General features: G+C 41.6%; 1 long non-coding RNA gene across 1 annotated transcript in view; it reads right to left on the reverse strand.

Annotated features, from left to right (window-relative positions):
* Positions 1-9,295: 9,295 nt before the first annotated feature.
* Positions 9,296-25,353, reverse strand: part of LOC135098111 (uncharacterized) — an 80,586-nt gene continuing 64,528 nt past the window's right edge. Inside the window, exon 6 of the long non-coding RNA XR_010266580.1 lies at positions 9,296-12,833. This is a non-coding gene — a long non-coding RNA (uncharacterized LOC135098111). The remainder of the gene's footprint in view (positions 12,834-25,353) is intronic.

A 25,353-nucleotide genomic window follows, 5' to 3' on the forward strand; every position in this document is an offset into this window, starting at 1 on the left:
TCATCACCATTGTTAGAGGTAGTTCATGGGTCACCTGCAATAGTAGTAGTAGTAGTAGTAGTAGTAGTAGCAGTAAAAGTAGTAGTAGTACTGGTAGTAGTGGTGGTAGTAGTAGTAGTAGCAGTGGTAGTGGTAGTAGTAGTGGTGGTGGTGGTGGTGGTGGTGGTTGTTGTGGTGGTGGTGGTGGTGGTGGTGGTGGTGGCGGTGGTTGTGGTGGTGTTGGTGGTGTTGGTTGTGGTGGTGGTAGTAGTAGTGGTTGTGGTGATGGTGGTAGTAGCAGTGGTAGTGGTAGTAGTGGTGGTGGTGGTGGCGGTGGTAGTAGTGGTGACGGTGGTAGTAGTAGTGGTGGTGGTGGTGGTGGTGGTAGTGTCGGTGGTAGTAGTGGAGGCGGTGGTAGTAGTGGTGGTGGTGGTATTCGTGGTGGTGGTGGTGGTGATATTCGTGGTGGTGGTGGTGGTGGTGGTGGTGGTAGTAGTAGTAGTAGTAGTAGTAGTAGTAGTAGTAGTAGTAGTAGTAGTAGTAGTAGTAGTGGTGGTGGTGGTGGTGGTGGTGGTGATAGTAGTAGTAGTAGTAGTAGTAGTAGTAGTAGTAGTGGTGGTGGTGGTGGTGGTGGTGGTGGTGGTGGTAGTAGATGTGTTTGTAGTAGTAGTAGTAGTAGTAGTAGTAGTAGTAGTAGTTATTGTAGTAGTAGTAGTAGAAGTAGTAGTAGTAGTACGAGTAGTAGTAGTAGTAGTAGTACGATTAGTAGTAGTAGTAGTACGATTAGTAGTAGTAGTACGAGTAGTAGTAGTAGTAGTATTAGTATTAGTAGTAGTAGTAGTAGTAGTAGTAGTAGTAGTAGATTAAACAAAATAGAAAAAAAGAAACCAACAGACAAACCGAGAGAGAGAGAGGGAGGGAGGGGGGCTATTTTAGCCCCCCTCCCTCTCTCTCTCTCTCTCTCTCTCTCTCTCTCTCTCTCTCTCTCTCTCTCTCTCTCTCTCTCTCTGGGAGGTAAGAAAACACCATTTTCTTGTTGGATTGCAAGGTCACTCTAGAAGAGCGGGAAAAAGGTGCAGAGGGCGCTGTCAAATCTTTAGTGTGAATGAAGGGCGGGCAAGTGCAGCTTGAGAAGGTAGGAGAGTGAAGAGTGTATGTGATCAGTGTGATGGGAAGGTACATGGATGCCTCCCATGTTTTGAAAGAAAGCACTCTCTCCATCAATAGCGACCTTCACACATTTGCTGCAATAATTTCTTGAGTCACTGTTTTCACTACACAAGGAATGAAGAAGCTGTTTATATGAATGTTGAAGGATAAAGCCTTTTCTTTGTGCAGCTGCAAACAGGACACAGGCTTTCATTTGTTACAGGAAAAGTTCTCCTTTGTGCAAGAAATGATAGTAATGATTTCAATAAGAGTAGGTAAAAATGTGATGTTGTTTTGCAATCACAGATTTGCTTTATAATAAAAGAATATATAGATGACAGTTGTTAAGGATGCTACATCTGTATGTTGAGCCGTGACTGAGACAAGTTTTATTATTAACATTTACAGTTCCACCTTTGTATTTTGACCAGTTACAATGTCACTTCACAAAAGATACCCTTTCATTGTCTTACCATTATTATATTTGCCTCATTAAAAATTATGATAATTAATAATCAACATTTGTTTAAAAGATATGCCTTTCATTTTTGTCCGTTATTTAATAGAATTCATTGTTAAAAAGAAAAAAGGGAAGAAAAGTGATAAATGTTGGGCCAGTGGTACACACGGCAACTTTGAATAGTCTGAAATGTAACGGCGGTGGTGCGTGTGGCGCCTAGCGTGTTAAATATTTACTGATTTTACTTAATATAACACCATTTTTTTATATCTCTCTCTCCACCGTAGTCTTTCTAACGTCCAAAACCGTCACCTACCCACTCCCCTCTCACTCTCTCACTCCCTCCCAATGTCCCTAGAAGTTACAACCTTCAATTCTCTCCACCCTAATCTTTCTCCAGTTCAAATCCGTCACCTACCTACTCCCCTCTCACTCTCACTCTCACCTTGGCCTCGTACAGGTCGTCCACTTAGGGCGTAATGTTCTTGAGTTGTTCTTCACAGTCCTCTCAAGTTCTCAGTGAGTCTTTGAGTTTTGCTTCATATTCTACTTGTAACTTCCTATCAAGCTCACCTATCTCCAGGTGTTTGCGCTTCTTCGTTTCTGTAACCTACTGCTCATAAATTGCAGTGGTAGGAGTAGTAGTAGTAGTAGTGGTAGAGGGTGGGTGTAGCATAATTGCTGGCTCACAAACACAAAATTATCACATCGTTTCATTACACTTTCTAATTCGTTTTTGTTTCAGCGGTGCATTTTTACCGCAGATTTTCTTTTCATCTGTATTTTCTTGCTTTTCTCTCACTTTCCATTTGTTTTGTTTAACTTGCTTTCTCCTTCGTCTTACTCTGGCCACCATTCTCTCTCTCTCTCTCTCTCTCTCTCTCTCTCTCTCTCTCTCTCTCTCTCTCTCTCTCTCTCTCTCTCTCTCAGTAGAGAAAGGTAGAGGGATTTTTTATTTATTTATTTTTTTCTTAATGTGTCAGGGTACATGGTCTCAGTTTGGCAATGGAATGAATGGAGCAAGTTTTGATGTCAACTTGATATGGAGGAAAATCGTGTTTCCTTTTATATATATATATATATATATATATATATATATATATATATATATATATATATATATATATATATATATATATATATATATATATATATATATATATATATATATATATATAAAGCAAGCACAATTTTTGTCCACGTGAAAAATAAAATAAATGATAAACGACCCATTACAAAGCCTCATTACTTAAACTCAGAAATCAGAATGGACAGAAATGGTCTTTACGACGCCAGTACTTCACTCAGGTATTAAACACCAGTGCCGCATCACTTTTCTCTCGCTTTCTTTTCTACACTACCAGCGTGACGCCCTCCACGCCCCTGCCACCCACGCCAACCACTTCACAAACATTAGAAAAAACTCACTCAAAACACAACTGCACTCGTCTGCAGAGAGAGAGAGAGAGAGAGAGAGAGAGAGAGAGAGAGAGAGAGAGAGAGAGAGAGAGAGAGAGAGAGAGAGAGAGAGAGAGAGAGAGGGGGGGATGAATTGAGGGCAGGGAAAGAACGGGGGAGCGAAGGGTCAGCCAGAGATGTGCGCTTGGGATAGTGAAGGTGGTGGTAGCAGGCAGCCCTCACAGCCCCTGCCACCACCACCACCACCAACCACCACCTTCCATCACCAATTGTTACCTTCAAGCTGCCATCGCATACGTCCTGCCTTCATTCCTTATTACGTTACAGGTATGACACCTGAATACTACTAATGGCGCCACCACCACCACCACCACCACACCTGTCCATAAAACCAATATTTCTTTCATGTATTTTGTCTACGTAATGAAACGGCGGAGGGAAGCATCACGTAGACAGACAGACACAGATTGCTCTCTCCACCAGTCCTCCATCAACTGACTGACTGACTGACTGTGTGACTGAAAGACCTACAGACAGACAGATTGCTCTCTCCACCAGTCATCCATCAACTGACTGACTGACTGACTGACTGACTGTGTTACTGAAAGACCTACAGACAGACACATATTGGTCTCTCCACCATTCCCCCATCAACCGACTGACTGACTGACTGAAAGACGGAGAGACAGACAGGTGGTGTACTCATATTTATCTGCTCAGCTTCTCAGCTTACTTAACTGCAGCCTCAGTCATGTAACTTTCATCATCAGAGTCAGGAAAGTTAAAATATTGGTTCATTTGCTGTCAATCTCTCTCTCTCTCTCTCTCTCTCTCTCTCTCTCTCTCTCTCTCTCTCTCTCTCTCTCTCTCTCTCGCACACACACTAACGTCACATCACACAGGTCATTGTATATATGAAATTGTTTATACACATTTCCTAATAGAATTAGTTTTCTATTGTAAGTTTACATAAATAGTCCAATAATAGTATACAAAACCACAGATTACTACCTTTCATTACGTGTGGAGCTTCAATCTCAAATAAAAAACATTATACATTGACTCAAATAAGGCAACACTCACCTGGGACACGAGGAGCAGGGGAGGACAGGCAGGGAAAAGCGGGGAGAGGGTGGCGGGCAGGTTAGGAAGGGAGCGGGGAGGGAGAGAGGGCCTGAAACAGGGAGGTGAAACAGCGAACGAGTGACTGCAATTTGCTGATTATAGGAGTACACACACACACACACACACTCTCTCTCTCTCTCTCTCTCTCTCTCTCATCCCTGATAATCGTATCACCACCACCACCACAACTTCCACTCCGTCCGATAAACACCTTTTTACACCACCACCACCACCACTTAGCCCGCTCCGACTACGACCACCGCCACCTATCACATCCACCACCACCACCACCACCATCGCAATCCTCATCCACACCCAACAACCACAACATCGTTGCGTCCGCTGCACCCACCACTGTCACACAACCACCACCATCCCCAACAACCACAACCACCTTTAACATAAGCCAATCACGTTCACCATCACTACCAACACCCTCTACAACCATTCCAACCACACCAAACACCACCACAACCACCACCTCAACCCAGTCACGTCCGCCATAGCCACCTCCACCTCCCCCTTCCATCATCCTACTCTCCACATCTCTCTTCCACTATCCACTCCTCCCTATCCACCACCAGGGCATACTCACATCCACCTCTCCCCCCACACCGCAGTCCACCACAACATGCCTGCCAGGGACAGACGCAACACCGCTTCACCGCCGTAATTATAACACAACCGGGGACTCGTCACGTCAGCGGGCGCAGGGCGAATGGCTGAGGAGATGGCGAGAAGAGAGTATCACGTGACTTGAATACTTGGCGCTGATTGGTGAAGGCTGTGCTGAGGTAATTGTCACTAAGAACGGAGCCACTCTCGCAATACTACTTGTAATGATACAAAATAATAGAATCGCGGCTATTATTACCAGCAGAAGACACTTACCAATACACTGTGAGGCAAGAAGTAACGACAAATGAAGGATAGTGAGCTTTACGAAGAATACGAAAGAAAACGGAAAAATAGAACGCTCTGATTGGCAGACGGGAAGCAGACCACCACCACAGCTCTCGTATTTATTGAGGCTTATATAGACTTGAAATAGCGACTTGAGACTAATGAAATAACGTAATACATGTAGTGCGGGTGTTTTCATCAATGACAGACAGACTAATGCTACGAGATAAAAAAAAAAAATAAGATACATTGCAGTCACTGGGGGAATGTAACAAGGCAGTCTCGGGTATCATGAATGCACTTGTTTTTCATGAAGCAAGGTTATGTGCCTGTATTCTGAAAGGCTTTGCTCTCTCACCAGACTATTTTCAAAGGCCACAGAAATAATTACCCGGGTTTTCAAGACTGGTTCTCCCGTTGATGCTGTACAGACCTTACCAGTCTGTCACTAGAACCATAGAAACACTCTTAATACTCGTGTAATTTCAACTACAGCTTCTTGAAAGTAGTCAGGGTGCGGGCAGAAATGTTTCACGATACGGTGTATCGTGAAACATTTCTTTTGGCACTTTTGTTAGAAATACAGGCAGGGAATCTGCTTCATTAATTAGGGAGCCGTCTTTACACACACACACACACACACACACTGTTATCTTTACGTGTTCACTGTCAATCTATTCACTTCTACTAACAGTTTCCGAGCTCCAAGCAATCACCAGCTATTACTTAAAAGAATAAAGTAAATAAAGATCTGTAGGGGATGAGTCACTGTACACAAATGAGCGCCTATAAAGAAGCAGATGATAAAAAGAAAAATTATCCGACAGTGAAAGGATTAAGCATTTAGGAGGCGCAGGTGCGAGGCGTTTACTATATATAACACCTCGACTTTCCCATGACTCGGTAACAAAGAGGAGCAGTCAGGCGGGTGTGAGCTGAAGGCGGCCACAGCCACAGCTGACCACCTCGCCACACCCTCCGCCTCATTCCAGGTTAGACGAGTGTTGTCTGTCGCACTGTGTATCTTTTCGTGGTGGTATCACGGGCGGCGGCGCAACAAGGGGATGATTCCCCGGCAGGTATTGGCCGCTATCGAGTTTTCACGGAGCTGCAACAAAACGATAGCCAGAGCCGTGAGCTTTTCGATTTTTGCAGCCTGAAGTGAACTTGTGGCGGGATGGGAAACGTTTCACTCTAATGCACCTTTATTTTATATATTTTTTTTTTCCACATGCATGTTTATTCTACTGACTTGTCACATGCATGTTTACAATACTAACCGTCACTCTTGTTACACGCCAAACTCTCCACTGAGCCGCTGCGTGGAGTGAAGACACCAACACTGGCCAGCAGCACTCTCATCACTCCTTTGGCTGCAGCCCTAATAGCAATCCTGGCCTGACCTGGCGTCCCTAGGTCGCTGTACGTGTTTTAATTAACACCTATTTTTTACATATTACACTAACTAATCATAATTAACAATACATATTATATAATCTAGGTTAAAATCATAATTATATCGAATATAATTACAACTGATTCATGATTTCTGAGGTGGTCCAGCGATTCCCAGAAACAGCCTCGCGACCATGGGCTTGGGAGCGAATCATCTCTGTGGCCTTTGAAAATGATGGTGGTGAAAGAGAAGAGGGTTTATGAATATGGTTCTTGAAGGATGTACCGTGCTTCATTTCCCGAGGCAGGAAAGGCTGACGGGGAGCACAGGAGTGAGGGGAGAGAGGGAAAGTTCCATTGTCTGTGGGTTTATCCTGCGAGGTCTAATTTCAGCTCCTCTCAGGATCATCTTATCACTGGTGGTATTTGTGGGTGGACGCACGCAGCCTTCACATGGCCACGCCAGGCAAGGCTGGCTGGCGAATGCACGGCTGCTTAGAAAACTCCACGCGAGTATATGATTCCCCACGAATATCTCACCCATGCAAAAAAATAAAGAAAGAAATGAATGAACGAATAATTAAGTAGAATAAAATACAAATATAAAAGAAAAGTATAGCGAAATTATTTTTGGACGACATCTTAAACGCGGAGTCTTAGTGGTGAAATTTACCCTGGGGGAACTCATGACGTAGGTATGAATGAATGTATGTCTGAATCCTGTACTCTTAAAGGCTTTGTCATCTCATCAGGACTCTGAACCCTTCCACTGCGACACGAAGCAATTACCACCACCAAAAGTAGTGCCTGAAATCTTTATAAGCATCTACAAGAAGGGGATTAAAAAGAATAGATTTTGCAATTTGTACACAGTTTAAAGATTGGAGATGCAGAACAAGTAGAAATGTCTCAGAGTGATTAGTAATTGAGGAGAGGTGTACCAGATAGCAGTTAAAGGGTTAAAGGCTTCGATCTCTCACTAAGATGGCTAGTTAGGCTCGTGTACGTATTTTCTCACTCCTTGATAAAACTATCACCAGAATGATGACAATACCATTTTAAATTCCAATAATTTCAGTAGCGACTGTCAAAATAAGCAGAAATAAAACATCACAACGTTTATAAATGCGAATCTAGTATGTCTGTGCAGTAAACCTGACTATCTTTAGCCTCCGCCATGAGAGAGAGAGAGAGAGAGAGAGAGAGAGAGAGAGAGAGAGAGAGAGAGAGAGAGAGAATGTTCATAATTGGTTGACTTTATATATATATTAAGGACGTGGAGTAATTATATAATGCAAGGGAATGATCTCTAACAATTTCCAGAGGATGGTTGATAAGAATGCACCTGTGCTTCTGAAAGTATTGGTTTACATATTAATAAAGAACATTATTAGTATTTTTTTCATTGAGTTGTACTTTACTATAACATTGATTTCTTTTACCATTGTTAATATATTTTGTAATTATTGTGTGTGTCAATTGTTTCTTATAAGATGTATATGCCTCCGGATGAAAAAGTCAATATTATCGTCATTACCTTTGTTTTTAATCATCTTACTCTTATTATTATTATTATTATTATTATTATTATTATTATCATTATTATTATTATTATTATTATTATTATTATTATCATTATTATTATTATTTCTATTATTATGTTTACGAGACTATTCGTTTACAGCAGGGCCTAAGAGTGTGTGATGCGGCCTGGTATATAGTCAGATAAATTAAATATAGCCAGACTATTACCATTATTATTATCATTGCTACTACTACTACTACTACTACTATTAGTAGTAGTACTACTAGTACTAGTAGTACTAGTAGTAGTAGTACTACTAGTACTATTAGTAGTAGTACTAGTACTACTACTATTAGTAGTAGTACTACTACTGGTACTACTACTACTTCCAGCATTGTTTGTCGTAGCGTGTACTTCCTTCCTCATCATTAGAGACACCTACGGAACAACAGGAAGACAGCCAAGGAAGACCCGAGTGTTGAGCCAAACGCGATCAAGCGAAGGGGAAAGAAGAGCAAGACGTGTGTGTTTATTAATGCCACTTGTCAATATTCGCTGCTTCATGGTCTGCTGCCGCTCTTCCCTCTCATCTCATCTCATACGGGACTCTCCAAGGATATTATCACTTTCCTGCTCCAAGATGATAATTTGACACTTGTGCTCAGTGTTAATCCGTATCTCTCTCTCTCTCTCTCTCTCTCTCTCTCTCTCTCTCTCTCTCTCTCTCTCTCTCTCTCTCTCTCTCTCTCTCTCACTGCGATACACTTAAAGGAGGGAGTTGGTTGTGTTTAGCCATAAAGCATATCAATGTACTTTATCCTTTGATTTTTTTTTTTTTGTAGTATATCGGTATAAATATAATACAGGTCTTCAGATAGTGTGCTTCATCTTTATTTTTTTTTTATGTGTATTTTCTTCAGTGCGTTTACTTTTTTTTTTTTTTCAGTCCAAGATTGTGAATGATTGAACAATATCGAACAAAGGCGTCTGTGTTGAGTCTTGTTATGGTACAGTGCTAAACCCTTCCCAGTCTTTCCCATTGTTTCTCCTCGATTCTCCTTCATTCATCTTCTCTCCCTTCCTCTTGTTCTCCTGTAGGGCTCCTTGTGATTAGCCATCGAGCGGTGACGCACACTACCAAATTTGCTACCTTTTTTTTCTGTCCTTGGCCATCATTGTTGCTGCCGCCATCACCGCCACCACCACCACCACAACCACCAGCAAAAACACCTACTCTGTCAAAGTAAATGCCAATTCATCAGTTTGCTAGACCTGTTTGCATTACTGCATCCGCTACCCAACCCCCCCCCCCCAAAAAAAAAAAAAAGCAACACCGCCTCTGAAGCCTTAGTACATTACATTATCATTATCACTATCATCATCAGCAGCAGCAGCAGCAGCAGCATTAACAGCAACGACAACATGTGCAGATACAATACAATACGTAGGCAACTAGTGTTGCTTAAAAAAAAAAAAAAATCCTACACCTATATTCTCCCCACCGTCACTCTCCACGTCTTTCTCCGTCAACACAGAACACTGTCCGTACACTTGTATATCTGAAAGCCCTTTGGATTCATATTTGCATTTTTTTTTCTTTTTTTACATTATAATGGTGCGTCCTGAGGCGTGGTGGCGTGAAGGGCGGCGGCGGCACGAGGTAATTTCACGGCAGGTATTGGCTGTTATCGAGTTTGCACTGAGCGTCCCTGGCTGGTGGCTTGTTTTCGATGTGACTGTTTGCCCTTGCTTGTGTTTCAGCCTGAAGTGAACCAGTGATGTGATGAAAACCTTCCACTCTTTAACTAACGCTGCTTTCATTCTTCTATACTTTTTTATACGTGTCTTTATTTTATCAACTTTCAGAACTCTCTCCATGGAGTGAAGACACCAACACTGACCAGCCGCCAGTCACCAGCCTCGACAAACTCCTTATCTTTCTTCCATCACGGAAATATCCCATATTTTTTTCCACCTTTAAAGATTTCTCATCTGACTTGCACCACCAAAAAGTTTCCCATTAATCTTTGACCGTCAACAGTTAACCATCACCGATTTTTTCCGTCTTCCAAAACCCCGGCATTTCTTGGCACTGGTCTTCACACTGTCCACACACTTCAGGCGCCCTTCCCTCCACGCCTGACTACTCTGTCACATGTAAATATAAGGTGCATTGATAAACAAGTTACATTTAAGATCATGATCTCGAATCGTGATGAATAACCAGGAAAGGCCGCTTGTTGCTCGCCGTTTCCCATTTACCAAGAGATTACGAGATTCGGTAAAATTAATGCAGAACTTTCCAGTCTGCAAGTCTGTAATCCTGCGGGGCTGCAACAGGTGCCTCAGGGGAGGCGGGGGAACAGACTCTCGTTTTCTTTACCTGACGTTCTGGAGAGGGAGGCAAGCGGGCGTCACTCCTCGAGGGATGAAAGGACACGTCTTTTTTAACATGTCAAATTCTAGAGTGTAAGCAACGTGAGGAAATGCATCGATTTGAATTAACGTTTACACACACACACACACACACACACACACACACACACACACACACACACACACTCACACACACACCTGGAACGTAAGCCAGGTAAAATCTGTAGGAGGCAGTCACCACACCACGCATTACATCAGCGCCAACCATTGCACCGAGGTAAGTGGCCCCGCATCCCCTCGCTATCTTCTGCCTTTAATTTCTTTCTGCCGAAAGCGTTCTTTGCTTTGTGAAACTTTATCGTTCGCACACTCCTTCATGTTCGTGTCACAAAAACGTAGAACTGGGGACACAAAAATATCGAGAATGAGAAGCAGAAATTACAGTCACTAGAAATACTGTGCGCGTCTCCCATGATTTCCATCTCTCTCGACACGTTGCATTCTTTCAGTAATATTTTCAGAAGCTTTCCTTATTTTATGATGATGATGATGATGATGATGATGATGATGATGATGATGATGATGACGCAGTTTTCATCAGCTTTACTCCCGATCTTCCACAACAAAGTTTCATTATACAATGGTTCTTTCATATTTTTCGATATTTTTACTTCCTGGAACACTGTGTTCTCTAGCCACACTTGTACTAATATTTTCCATCCTAGTTTTTCACACTATTGACCCGACCTTCCATTGCTAATCAAGAACACAGTGTCTAATGTTCATCAGTCCTGCATCAGTACACTCCGCACTTCTCTCTTGTCTTGCTTATTTACACGTATTTTTGGCACCGTAGTTTTGTCCAGTCAACTTTGCCTTTGTCTTATTCTGTTCCTCGAGCCTGAGCCGAGATCCTTCATCCTGCAGGCAACATCCATGACCTTCTAAAACCCAATCATTCTAGTTACCCAGCCAGGAGCTTTTTTTTCGTGTGTTTCTCTGACGTAGCCTCATCGACGTAGCCTCATCCTTCTTAATGTTGCTGTTCCTCCTTTCCTCTGAACTATTATTGATTCCACGCGTGAGGCCTTCCTGTCTGTGCCTAACAGACGATAACAACATATAACACTACAATATGATCCTCGCACGTTCAAGATAGAAAACTAGTACTGATTCCTCTCCCCACTGAAAATATTCATTTTACCAACAATAATCCTTACCAAGAATCACCCTTGTCCATCTTTCAGTCCTCGAACAACAATATATATATATATATTTTTTTTTTCATGTCAGTTTTCATTATTCTGGTGGGTTGTGTCCCAAAGCTAGTAAAACAATCCCAATTATTTTTCAAAGTTTCTCAGCTCTCTCTCTCTCTCTCTCTCTCTCTCTCTCTCTCTCTCTCTCTCTCTCTCTCTCTCTCTCTCTCTCTCTCTTTGCAGTGTTAGCATCTGTTAAGAAAGCTATTTTATTTGAGTCTTTTCGCAATACTTCACCATTAATATATTACAAATTTTCTATCGTGTCCTTCTATCTTTCTGATTTAATACATTAATTTTTTTTATTGCTAGGAAAATATTCTTTCTTGTCATTTATCCTTCAACGGCAGCTGACTTGGATGGAATTTCATAATGTGTCGCTAGAATAATAACAAGTTGTGCCGCATTGACAACCTGCCAAGCCAAATCAAGGCAACTTTATCCTCGACTCTTGCTTCACTTGCATGGCTGAGGCACGATCGCTGCGATGTCTGAAGGTGAAGTCACGCCTTCCTGATTCTCTCACATCAGGCGCTGGAATCTATTCTGGAGAGTGAAGTTCTCGCCCACCTTTCATCTCATAACCGCCTTAGTCCCCGTGACACTCTCTCAGGGATGTAGCGCCACTACTAGCCCTCTGTGTGTGTTGTGATGCTGCCTCGCAAACACACACACACACACACACACACACAAACACATACATACATGTAACTGTATGTATCGCGTTTTGATCTCTCGCAACAAATAAATAAATAAAATTCGGTTCCCCTATTGAAACAATCATCCGTACGAAGAGATAAAACAGAGACAAGCTCTTCCTCCAAGCTAAGTCCCTTTTCTTCCTCCCTCTCTCCCTCCCTCCCTGGCCTTAGTCTCAGCAGTGCCCAGGACAACAAGGCGGCAGCCAGCTCGAGCGGTTCATCCCTAGAAATCCCCCAGAGAGACATTGTCCTTAGGCGGGGCTCGGGACGCCTCTCCTTGCTGTTGTGCCGCCGTGAGCGTGGGATTACAACGCGCAGCCAGAAATGATATCTCTCTCTCTCTCTCTCTCTCTCTCTCTTAACTTATTGAAAGTGACGCCGCGGTCCCTGAAGTTCTGTGCGATGGTTTTGAGGAAGACCTTGAGTGAGTCCTTATCCCTCCGGAAGCAGGAGTGGCAGGCGAGGCAGGACGGGCAGAAGAGCCCCGTCCAGGCCGTACAGAACCAGGTGGTGCAGAAGGGCGCGTGGAACACCTCCCTCTGCTGCAGAAACCAAGGGGAGGCAGGTGTTAGCGTTGGGTTATGGGCTCACGTGAGGGGTGGCGATTGTTCAGGGGACTGGTGGTACTGTAAAAGGGATGTGGGCGGTGGTGGTGGTGGTGGTGCTGGTGGTGGTGAAGACGGAAAGGGAGGAGGAGGAGGAGGAGGAGGAGGAGGAGGAGGTCAAGGACGACGACGGTGACAAGGACAAGAATGGAAATGAAGGGACGAAGAAAACGGAGGCAAGGTGGTGATCTTAGTATACGTTGTGGGTTTAGTAATTTTTAGATGACAAGAGGGACACTGAAGGAGCAGACCTGTTGAAAAGCTACGCAAGGAAGGCACACAGGAGCGAGATGTAGGTAAAACACATGCAATAATTTTCGATCGGTTCATTACACATTCGCGTTCAAAAGCAGAATCTCGAATCCCAAACATTTGCTTTATCAAGCACACCAGCGCCAGAAACTCCTCGCCTTGTTGTATCATCAAAATAGTCTAATACAGTAATTGCATTTTTTTTTTTATGTGGTTAAGCTCATCACTGCGAAGGCACAAGTCATTTTTCCCCAGCAAGCAAAGTGTAGTGGTGACGAGATCACTTTGCTGAATGAAGCGTTCCAGCACATAGAAAGTAGAGTTCCACCTAGTCTCTACGTCTTGAATTAGTTTCTTGACAGGAACACCGTGCTGTAGGTGAAGCTGGCTCAGTTTGTCAGAGGCTTTGACACTATGGTGGAAAAAGACAACAATCTGTTTTACTTTATCTTTTGTTATTTGCATTTCTCTTACATTTTTCAATGAATCCTGTACAACTAAATTTAGTGTATGAACAAAGCATGGAAGATGACGCAAATTCATGATGTTCTTTATTGCTGAACTCATACTGGCAGCATTGTCAGTAACAACACAATATACCTTGTCTAGATTTTCCCATTTACTGCATACATTTGTCAGTTCCTCTGCTATATTCTGTGCTGCATGAATTTTTGTCATTCTGACTGTTTCCAATACAACAGATCTAAGATTAAAATCATGAGAAATGAAGTGTGGTGTGACAGTGACAAAGCCTTTTGTTTGCCTGCATGTCCAGATGTCTGTGGTCAATGCAATCAATGTCTTTAGCTTTTTCAAGTTCTTTACGGACTTTCTGTACTTCTTGTTCATAAAGAAATGGTAAATGTGTTCTCGTCAACACTCTGCGACTGACTAGGCATCTCATGCCAAGGATTTAGGCCATGAACGAAACTTTTAAATCCTTTTATCTTCAGTTAAAGATAGTGGCTGAAGATCTTGAACAATCGTTTTCATTAAAAGGTGATCAAGTTCCTTCTTCTTAGCAGAGTAATTTTTGTAGAACAGAGTCCTGTCAATCGTTTGATATAAAGTAGGCTGCACCGTGGCTGATGATGCTCCTGCTGGTCTCTGACTCCCAGCCATATCTGGCACAGACTCTTCCCGCATCTCCGCGTATTTTAATGGATGTTTCGTGGGGAAATGCTTAATCATACTTTAAATATTTCCATCATACTTAAGTGTGTCCTTGCACACTAAGCACACAGTAGCGTCAGGCATTATTTAGTCCATGTAGGTCCAGACTGGAGCTTTCCTGGCTCGTTTTGAGGCCATGTCTGGTGTCGCACTGTTACAGTACAATGGTAAATGGCTATTTCTGCGAGACACACTCGTCTTTCCTCCTATTTCTTAAAAACTGTATGAATGTTTTTGGAAAGCCGTTATACTTTTTCTATGACACGAAAAGTTACTCTTCTATAAGGAAATGCTAAGTGTTGAAAAATTTTGTAATTTAAATTAATACATAAACATGTTCCAGTGCGTCACATCCTCCTTCGCAGTGGTGCCATTTTTCCGTAGCTGGCAGTGACGTTAAATTTCCGCCGTTTTCTATTGATGTGAAAACTGAAGAGAACGGGATCAAGTACGACACGTAACCAGACACTTCTGTAAATTGACTATGTATATTGAAACATTTTGTATAATTACATAAAATTAATTGTTTCAGCCTTCCTTGCATTTCAGAAATTTCAAAACATACACTGTTACATATTTACCTTGGCAGTTGCAGTCGGAATGATGTAGTGAACAGCTAGCTGTCATCTAAATGACTGTCTTCAACCTTCGTGTCCGCCACGATGTAGCTTCTGTTGCGGTCTTTTATCGCTCTTTTCACTCTGCTCTTAGGAATGAGCTAACTGCATGCCTCTCCCTCGCCTTGCAGCAGAATGCTCACTTGTGTGGAATGAACGGTTAGCAGTTATTCTTTAAACGCGTTTCCGGCCACAGTTTTCGATAATATTTTCTACTGAGTTTCATTACCTTAATTTTCTTCATCACTGCCTTCTAAACCTGATGCAAAAAAGAGATGACGAAGATAATGATGTAGTCCGTCACTGTATGATTAATTGTCAATCATTTTGTTCATTTTCATCGCCATCATGTATGGATACATCATGGGTTTGCACGTAAGTGTTAGCATTATCATTGTCTTCATTTTCTTCAGAATCACTTTCTTCATGACTTACTTCGCTTTCACTATCACTGGTGAGTACAACGTCGCTTTCCATATCATCACTTTCACTTGTTTCATTTTCTTCAGGAAAGTCACCTCAACCTAATGCATAACAGAGGTAAGGATACTGAGTATTACTTGCTTCTGCCAATACTTGTGAATAATTTCCTTCATTTCTTCCTTTATTTTCATCGTCACTAGCAAATAAATCCTCGCCTTCGTTATCCACATTTGCATTCTCATTGTATTCGATTTCTTCATCACTGTCTGATAAACGTAATGCCCAAAAAAGATGACGAGGATAATAATTGTCGTCGTCACTCATTTTTCTTTTTTTTTTCCTTGGTCTTTTACAAAAATAGTAGATTTTTTAAAATTATATCATATGACAGTCAGTTCAGCAGAAGACCTTTTTTTTTGGTTCAGGATACGTTCCCCATCCCGTGCACAAACGTCCTCGCTAGATAAAGTAAGAAGAACTGCTAGAAGTGTTAATCAACTCCCGCGATGAGGCCATAACATGAGCCCTGATACAACAAGTGTTAATTGATTCCCGTGATGAGGCCATGATATCAGCGCTGATATAATGCTTATTATACCTTTGTCACCAGGCACATTACAAACGTGCTGGCAAAGGCTTTTCACTACATTTCCCACAGCGTAACTACACTCCTGTTTTTCTTGTTTTTGCCCTAAGTAATTCATTTCATACCACCTTTGTGTATTCATGGAATGTTATAGTGCAGGATCATCTGTTACCAGCACGAAAAAAAAAAAAAAAAAAAAACAGCAGTATGATATTTGTCGTTTGTCTACAACTTCCGTTCCCACGCCTTATCTCTGATGACATCACTATCGCTTCTACACATACTGCATTTTCTATATATGGTACAGAGAGAGAGAGAGAGAGAGAGAGAGAGAGAGAGAGAGAGAGAGAGAGAGAGAGAGAGAGAGAGAGAGAGAGACCGCCACTTGTGCACTTTTAACTAATGGTGTGATACAACGTCTCTGTCCATCTATCCATGTGATGCTGAGAGCTTGTAAGTCAACGACAATGTGTTTCCAATACTTCTGGTCTAAATGTAGAATAAAGTAGCAATTATACGCAGGTTTAAGAAAAAAAGGCATATGTAAAACAAAATTTTAAGGAAATTTTGCAATATGAAAAAAAAACATGATTATATATATATATATATATATATATATATATATATATATATATATATATATATATATATATATATATATATATATATATATATATATATATATATATATATATATTCATTAACAAAATGAAATACATTAGTTTAGCAGAAAAAAGAAAAAAAAGAAAAAAGCATGATTAGTGTGTAGAAAGCTGTAAGTACAGTAAATAAAGTGATCACCCGCCAACATGAACAATACTGCATGATTAGTCTGTAGAAAACTATAAGTACAGTAAATAAAGTGATCACCCGCCAACATGAACAATACTGCATGATCAGATTTAGTTGCAGACACACAATAACGTTTGTAAACTAGGTTCAAATGTTGTACAGTCACCTTGCTGAAGTGAAATCTCACTTAAAGCCATTAATGATTAACAGTATTCATGTGGGGGCAATTTCTCTGTTTTCGCTTTATGATATTCAGTTTAGAGAATAGCCGTTCAACATCAGCATTGGAAGTTGGATGCGACAGGACATTAAGCGCAAATGTAACAAAGGTCCGGTACTGGAAATTTCCCATGGCGTCTGTAAGTGTCATAAGATGAACATAGAGTAGGCAAATATCATACTTTGGATATTTAAGATGGTCTGGGAATTTATAAAACTGAACAGTTCTCCACTCGTTATGAACAGCCTGTTTATCATACATATTGGTGATCCTTGGCAGTTCATCCATTAAGTCGCTGAGGGATGACATGTTTGCTCTGGCGGTGGGATCCATTACTTTCCCGGGATGCAAATATCGTGTCAACATCCATAACTTATTATTTAAGTCAAGTCTTTTCTTGATTTCTTGACATAGTACAATAAGAAAAGTCCTACATCTTAACCTGATGTCAGTCATCATATCTACATTATTCACATATTCTGGTGCCTGAAACAACGAGTGTAATTTTGCCCCAAGGTAAATTTGATGAACAGGTTTGTGTAGGCTGCCGTTTGCTGGGTTGATATCATATAAGGGAACTTTACAAAGTAAATACTCCTGACAAATGGAATGTACCAAAAACCGATACAGGCTAGATATTTTGTCATAAATCAAATGAAGTGTTGGGCCTTTATTCTGGAACACTAAGTTAAAATTATTTACATGTGGCAAAATGTAATTCAAGAAATGTAGATAGCAGACTATTGCTTGATCCTCTAGTGCCTTCCTAATGTTTTCAACAGCCAGCAACCTACAATCATAAGCCTTACTCTGAAAATACACCTTTGGGGCACTCCACTGCTCCAAAACCCTTGCCACAGCCTCATGTAATGATAACCACCTTGTTGCACTACCATGTAGTATTTTATGCGGATTTAAATTGCAGAAACCCTCGAATTCCCGAAATTCTGATTTCCTCTTTCCGCTATGTGCAAAATAATCATATATGTTTCGTGGCAATTCCTCGCATGCACGAGGCAAGGTTTTAGCTGCTTCACTAGCACACAAATGGATGCTGTGGAAGACACATCTAAAGACAGTAATGCCAGGACGTTCTTCTCTCAGTCTGCTGGTGACGCTGTTGTAGTTACCCATCACATTTGATGCACCGTCTGATGCGAAACCAGTCAGATTGTCTAATGGGATATTATCAAGTAGCAGACACTGTTTTGTTATGTTAAACAAACCCTGACCAGTTGAACCGTTGGCACCATTATATACATCTACAAGGTCCAACATAGCAATTTTGATACCTCTTTCTTCTTCATCAAAATATTTTGTCATAATTGCCAAAGATTTTGTTTCACTACAGTCTGTGCTTTCATCAACAATAATACTGAATTTACACTCCCTAAGTTTCTCAGCCAAACATTCATTGGAAAATTTACCTAACTTGTTTACAGTATTTGTGCACCTCATTCTTTTCATGGACATTTCAGCAGCAATTTTTGAGTCTGGGAACATTCGTTTGTTTAAGTCTATGAGGTGATCACAAATGATGAACGGTAGATTGTGTTCCGCTAGGAATACTGACAAAAGTATTGTTGCGTAAGCAACACCACCTGTCACACCACCTGTCACAAGGGGAGGTGCATGATAGTCGTGATCTTCAATGTGGAAGTTCTGTTGGTCATTTTGAGATGTGCCTGGTTGGGGAGACTGACCGTTATTTCTTGGTATGGTCTGCCGCCTTTCTTCTAAGTTTGTATGCTGCCTTGATTTACAGTGACGCTTGAGGCAAGTAATTTCTGCTGTCAAATATTTGTGACACGCTCGACAGTACGCCCGTTTCTTGTCTCCTTCAACTCTCGCCAGCCATGCTTTGAACAAATCGTTTGACAACCACTTTTCTTGGACACTATGACGTGTAGCCATGGTGATAACTGTTGTAAAAATACTTTCAGTTACATCAAAGTACGTTTACTGGATAGCATACAAGATAAATACATTTCACGTAAGTGTACGTTTGCATCCTTACTTCGTTTTCTGTCTTGAGAGAAAGTAACAAACAAAGTTAAGGGTAACTTAACAATACGTATTTGCACTGTCAGAAGAGTGAAACAACGACAATGTTAATATATTAGCTGTAATACAGAGTAACACTCACATGACATAAGATGCAGTACGTGTTGGTAATAGATGTGACACCTCAAAATGCTTCACGCTGCAGGAATTCCACGTAAACCCAAAGAAGTCTGGGTCTCTTCTGACAGTTTCCGCAGGCAAATATCACTGACAGCCTCTGGTTGTCTAACAGTGACAGATAATGCGTTAAGTCCGCAACCAAAACAACAGTACAGATTGAATTGTTAAGTTTCATAATACTATTCTTAATACAATATTTGTTTCATTCATAAAATTGGCGAAAACAGCATTCCGAAAATATTTCCGCTGGTCACGTGACTTCCGCAGGGTGACGCGTCTGTACGTTTAGCGGACGAATTTCCGTCAAACAGCAGCACTACTCTGAAGACCTTTACTCAACTCAGGTCAGAATGAGCTTTCATATATATGTATATATATATATATATATATATATATATATATATATATATATATATATATATATATATATATATATATATATATATATATATATATATATATATATATATATATATATATATATATATATATATATATATATATATATATTTTTTTTTTTTTTTTTTTTTTTTTTTTTTTCTTTATGTAGGAAGGACACTGGCCAAGGGCAACAAAATCCAATAAAAAAAAAAAAGGCCACTGAAATGCCAGTCCCATAAAAGGGTCAAAACAGAGGTCAAAAATTCATGAGTAAGTGTCTTGAAACCTCCCTCTTCAAGGAATTCAAGTCATAGGGTGGAAATACAGAAGCAGGCAGGGAGTTCCAGAGTTTACCAGAGAAAAGGATGAATGATTGAGAGTACTGGTTAACTCTTGCGTTAGAGAGGTGGACAGAATAGGGGTGAGAGAAAGAAGAAAGTCTTGTGCAGCGAGGCCGCGGTAGGAGGGGAGGCATGCAGTTAGCAAGATCAGAAGAGCAGTTGGCATGAAAATAGCGGTAGAAGACAGCTAGAGATGCAACATTGCGGCGGTGAGAGAGAGGCTGAAGACAGTCAGTTAGAGAGGAGTTGATGAGACGAGAAGCTTTTGATTCCACCCTGTCTAGAAGAGCAGTATGAGTGGAACCCCCCCCCAAGACATGTGAAGCATACTCCATACATGGACGGATAAGGCCCTTGTACAGAGTTAGCAGCTGGAGGGTGAGAAAAACTGGCGGAGACGTCTCAGAACACCTAACTTCATAGAAGCTGTTTTAGCTAGAGATGAGATGTGAAGTTTCCAGTTCAGATTATAAGTAAAGGACAGACCGAGGATGTTGAGTGTTTTATTTTTTTTCTCTCTCTCTCTTTCTCTCTCCTCGGGCTTCTCATTGGAGGTTCGCTTCCCTCAAATTTTCCTCCGGCAGAAGTTTCCCTCCGAGGCTGGTGAAGTATGCGTTCTGAGTGCCTTCCAGTTCTTTATTCAGTGGAGGGCTTCCTCATGACGGCACACCACGCCGCGCCTGCTGAGTGACTCTGACAACACCCTGTCCAGGAGCGATTCCTGCGTGGTAATGGTCTGCACATGAACTTTAAAAACACTCTAAATCATCGCCTTCACTCGCCCTTAAACACACACACACACACACACACACACACACACACACACACACACACACACACACACACACACACACACGCACACGCACACACACATTTTTATACAATATTTTTATACAATATTTTTATTTGAGTGCCTCCTTGGCGTGCAGGTGTGGACGTGGAGAGGTGATGAAGGAGGAGGAGGAGAAGGGAGGAGAGCAATAACAACAACAACAACAACAACAAAGAAAATGACTACATTACTTACAAAATCCTGTCTTTACAAACTTACAAACCAGTACACTGCTTCTCCATCTTATCCTGTGTTCCTGTGGGTGTGTGCGCGTACCTAAGCGCGAAAAACAAAAACGTAGCACCCTCATTACAACATTAACCTTCACACGCCTCAACATCACCTAATCACCAACCCGTGTGACCCTCGTGGACTGGAGGTGCTGGCGGCGCGTGAGTGTGGCCAGCAGTAGTATTTACCTTAGTCCTTGAGCGCCCTGCGGAGATGTCACGGACTCTCGGTTGTGGTTCCTGGAGGACAACGTACACTCCGTGGGGTTTGGGTACGAAGGGGTTGACCAGGGGGACGAAGAGGTGAGATCGCATGGTGGCGTGGGGATGTAAACACAGCGATGCGCACTGGCCAGGGATCATTCACGGCATTTAAAGCTTCCGCATGCCGCAAAATTTCCCGTCAACTTAATTTTCTTTCGTTTGCCTTCGATGTGTTCAGGTTTTCTTAGGTGTTTACTATGTCGTGTTTCAGAAAAAAAACACTTTAGTTTAGTCAGGAAGTAACAGCCACACCTACGCTGGCAGCAGTGCCCACGTCCACGGTGCTCACAACAGAGTGGCTGGCGGCGGGAGTGTAAAGGGCAGTGGGGCAGCTGAATCTCTCCCAGCCGGGGCTCATTAATTATGAAGACTCAAGGTTATTCTGGAAAGAGAACACCTTGACGCGAGCTGCATCCATCCCCAGAGTACACAGCGAACCATTCATCTTGGCGTGTGAGGATGTGTGCTTAATTCTTCACCTTGTATGAGTGCGCCTTCAATGTTTTCATCCCCAGAATACACAGCCAGCTTTTGAAGGTAGCTCTGGAGGTTTTCAGAGGGCGCACGTGAGGATAAGCGCTCATTCCTTCACACAAGACAATGTACGAGTGCACCTCCCGGAAGTCAGTGATTTATGTAATATCTCAAGGCTTCAGAATATACGGACAGCGATTCACGTTAGCTTTTGAGGTTTTCAGAGAGGACTGGCACTTAATACTTCACCACAGACGACACTTTCCGAAGGCCAGTGATTTGTGCAGTGTTTCAAGGCTTCAGAACAGACCGAGAGCCATTCACGTAAGCTTTTCACGTTTACAGGAAGTATATGGTATGATAAGCGCTCAGTCCTTCACATAAGACAGTTTATTAAGGCATCTCCCAAAAGCCAAAGATTCATGTAATGCTTCAAGGCTTCAGAAGGAACACTCGCTTCACAAAGGTATGGGTGCATACTCTATAATAAACATTTGGAGACCAGTGACGATACGTATTGGGAAAGGAGTGCTGAGATGCCAGCCTTCATGTGTAGGTAGAGATGTATTTCGACAGTCTCATTCCACACGTTTCGAATCACTATATAGAAGTACCCATACACTGATCCTTTCCATCTTGGCTGCGTAATCTGAATACAATACTACGGTCAATTCAAAAGTGTCGATCATGCCGTGCACCGATAGTCTTTGGAGCGAGTGTGTGTGTGTGTGTGTGTGTGTGTGTGTGTGTGTGTGTGTGTGTGTGATTTGTCCCCCATTCCTTTATACTACAATTTACGAGGAGGACATCAGGAAGCAGAACGCTCATGCAATATTTTGAGGATTTTAGAAGGTACGATGCAATTCTCCTTACCATAATATTTTACAAACACTCCTGGAGAGACTGAGAACAAAAAGGATAAATTGATGAACGCAAATGATACTGTTGCTTCTTCTTCTCAGAAAGTACAAAGCGTGTTTTGATGTTTTTGTAATCCTGCTTCCTATAATACAGTTTACATTCCTGGAAAGAGAAATCATAAAAAAAAGGATAATTTGATGGACGGGAATGTTACTGATGACTGACTACACCCGAGTTTTAGATCCATAACTGTAAGATCCTGATAACGCCACTTCTAGGTCCCAGTTAAAACACACACACACACACACACACACACACACCACATGTATAAGACAACGACGAGCTGCTGTGAATTAATAAAGAAATATTACTGTTAAAGGTAAAAATCTGGCTATTTGTCAGGTGAGCAATTTTACTACAGCTCTCACTTTCGTGTCACCAACCCATGATTTGAAACGGCCTGCGCTTCTACACGAGCTGTTTCCTAAGGCCGCACAGATGATCAGTTGGGCTCCCAAGGATGTTTTTCCTATTGATGGTACAGAATACTGGTTGAACTATCATTAGAATTACGACAACTCTCTTGAAAACCTCAATAACTTCCACTAGGGCCTCATAGAAACTAATCAGGAAATGTTTGAATCAGGAAATGTTTGAAAATGTGATCCCTGTGTTGCTGCAAATGCTAAAATGCTTCCAACTGTGTTTCGCATTAGTTAAGATCGAAGCTTCAAACCGACGCTCCAAGTTTACGTTAGACTTTCCCGTTGAAGCAGTGACAGTTCTCTCCTACAGTCCACTCTGGTTACTTGCCAAGTGAAGCCTTAACTCTGACTGCTACAGCTTTTTCTCAGCTTATTACAGTCTGGCATAAGTTTAGACACCGATTTTAAAGACAAGACTTGCATGAAAAAGGTACCATTGAATATCTAGTAAGGCTTTCTAGCATCTGTAGCTTAATTTTTGATGAGTAAAACTTCCTAGTGAAAATAAATGTACAACTCCTACAGGTGTCAGAGGATTAAGACGATAAGGGCTTCCTGAATTGTACACTACAAGCCCTTTACATTTGAGAGCGTGTGGCAGGAACAAACTCATTCGGGCCTCACCGTCACGTCCTGAATATCCTCGTATTAATTCACCTTTACGAAATTTCTCCACGTACTCATTAAAACCTGATCAGGTAATTAGCAGAAGAGGGTGTGCGCTACGTGACCTTGAATTGGAAACAACGTCCAAGGTTTTGTTACGACATGCAATGGAAACGATACACGCCACATATAGAGATAGATATAGATAAACAAATAGAAAGACAGATAGATAGAAAGACATAGATAGACATAGATAGATGGGCTGATATAGATAGATAGATCTCGAGAAACAGATCAACAGATACGCAGAAAAAAAAGATAGATAAGCAGAATAATTATATAAAATAAATAGAAAGTGATAGAAAAATACTTACTAATATTCTCTTGACAAACACGTGAAAGCTTTAACATCACATCACCTTTTAAAACATGATAAATATTACATTCATGACCAAACACAATATACACTTCACCTCCATTAATCGGAGAGAGAGAGAGAGAGAGAGAGAGAGAGAGAGACCAAACTGGCAATGGTGTTGAAAGCAAATATGGGATACGGTAACCATGAAACAGTGAGCCGCGGCCCTCGGGACCAGCCGTGACCCGCCCCTACACCACTCAGTAAATTGATAAGCCTCATTAAGACGACGAGGAGGAGGCGGAGTCAGTACCCGTCGTCCCCTTTCAATCGTCCTCTCCATTGTCAATTCCGAGGTCCCTTATCTTGGAGTTAGTGAGACTCGGAAGTGTTTTATCCCCGTAATAAGAACGTAAGGGAAGGTGCAAGGGGTCGCTAACTGGAAAGTCAACACGTGGCGGTCTCTTATTTTCACCCTCCGTCATAAGAACGTAAGAGAAGTTGCAAGAAGCCAGTGAGCCAACACGTGGTAGTTCAGGTGTAATGCATGTGTCCACTCAAACTAGGTGCACATATACATCACCGTGCCAGCAGCCATTCATACCCACCGCTACCAGCAACAGTAGTTATGGTCACCTGACTTGTTGCATTCCCCCATAATGTGTATCCTGAACCGTAAGTCTTTTGATATGCTGACAAGTTCAAAAGAAGGGCTAGTCTACAAAATCAAGCCGTGTACCAAAGTAAGTCAGTATGTACTTGTAAATTTAAGTGAGAAATAAATAAATCTGATAACTGACTGATTCTTACTAGATCAGTGGACTTGGGATTGAAGGAAAACACTACGGAAAGAAATGCGGTGTGCTACTCGACTTCTGATCAAGACTATACCATTAGATCACGCCTTTCTTTTCCTTTATTCTGTAGCTAGTTTCCTCTAATACTGTGGCTGTAAGTGTTGTATAGGTAAGGCAGGTGAATGGGATCAACCTAACTCTCTCCATGAAAGGCAACAGCAGAACGTTGGCGTAATACGTGCTCTTGTTTCATCTTGTGTCTCCTTTCATTATCATATTCCACTTATTTTAGGAAAAGTAATGTAGCTAAACAATCTCGTTAGGACTTAAACATATATTCCTACTCGAAATTAAGTAATATTAACTTGAATACTTGAATACCCATCATTCCCATTCATAAATCTGTCTAATTTTCTCTTATTTACTTTTTTAAAAAATTGTTCTAACTAATAATCTTGTAAAAAAATGTATTCCAGCCTTGCCATCCAATTTAAGAACCAATATTCTCCTATCTCATTTTCAAATCTAGCTTAATCAGAGTTGAACCCGTTACTTCTCATCCAATCCAATCTGATATCTAG

Source organism: Scylla paramamosain, unplaced genomic scaffold, assembly GCF_035594125.1.
Source record: "Scylla paramamosain isolate STU-SP2022 unplaced genomic scaffold, ASM3559412v1 Contig45, whole genome shotgun sequence".
In the NCBI taxonomy this organism is placed as follows: Eukaryota; Metazoa; Arthropoda; class Malacostraca; order Decapoda; family Portunidae; genus Scylla; species Scylla paramamosain.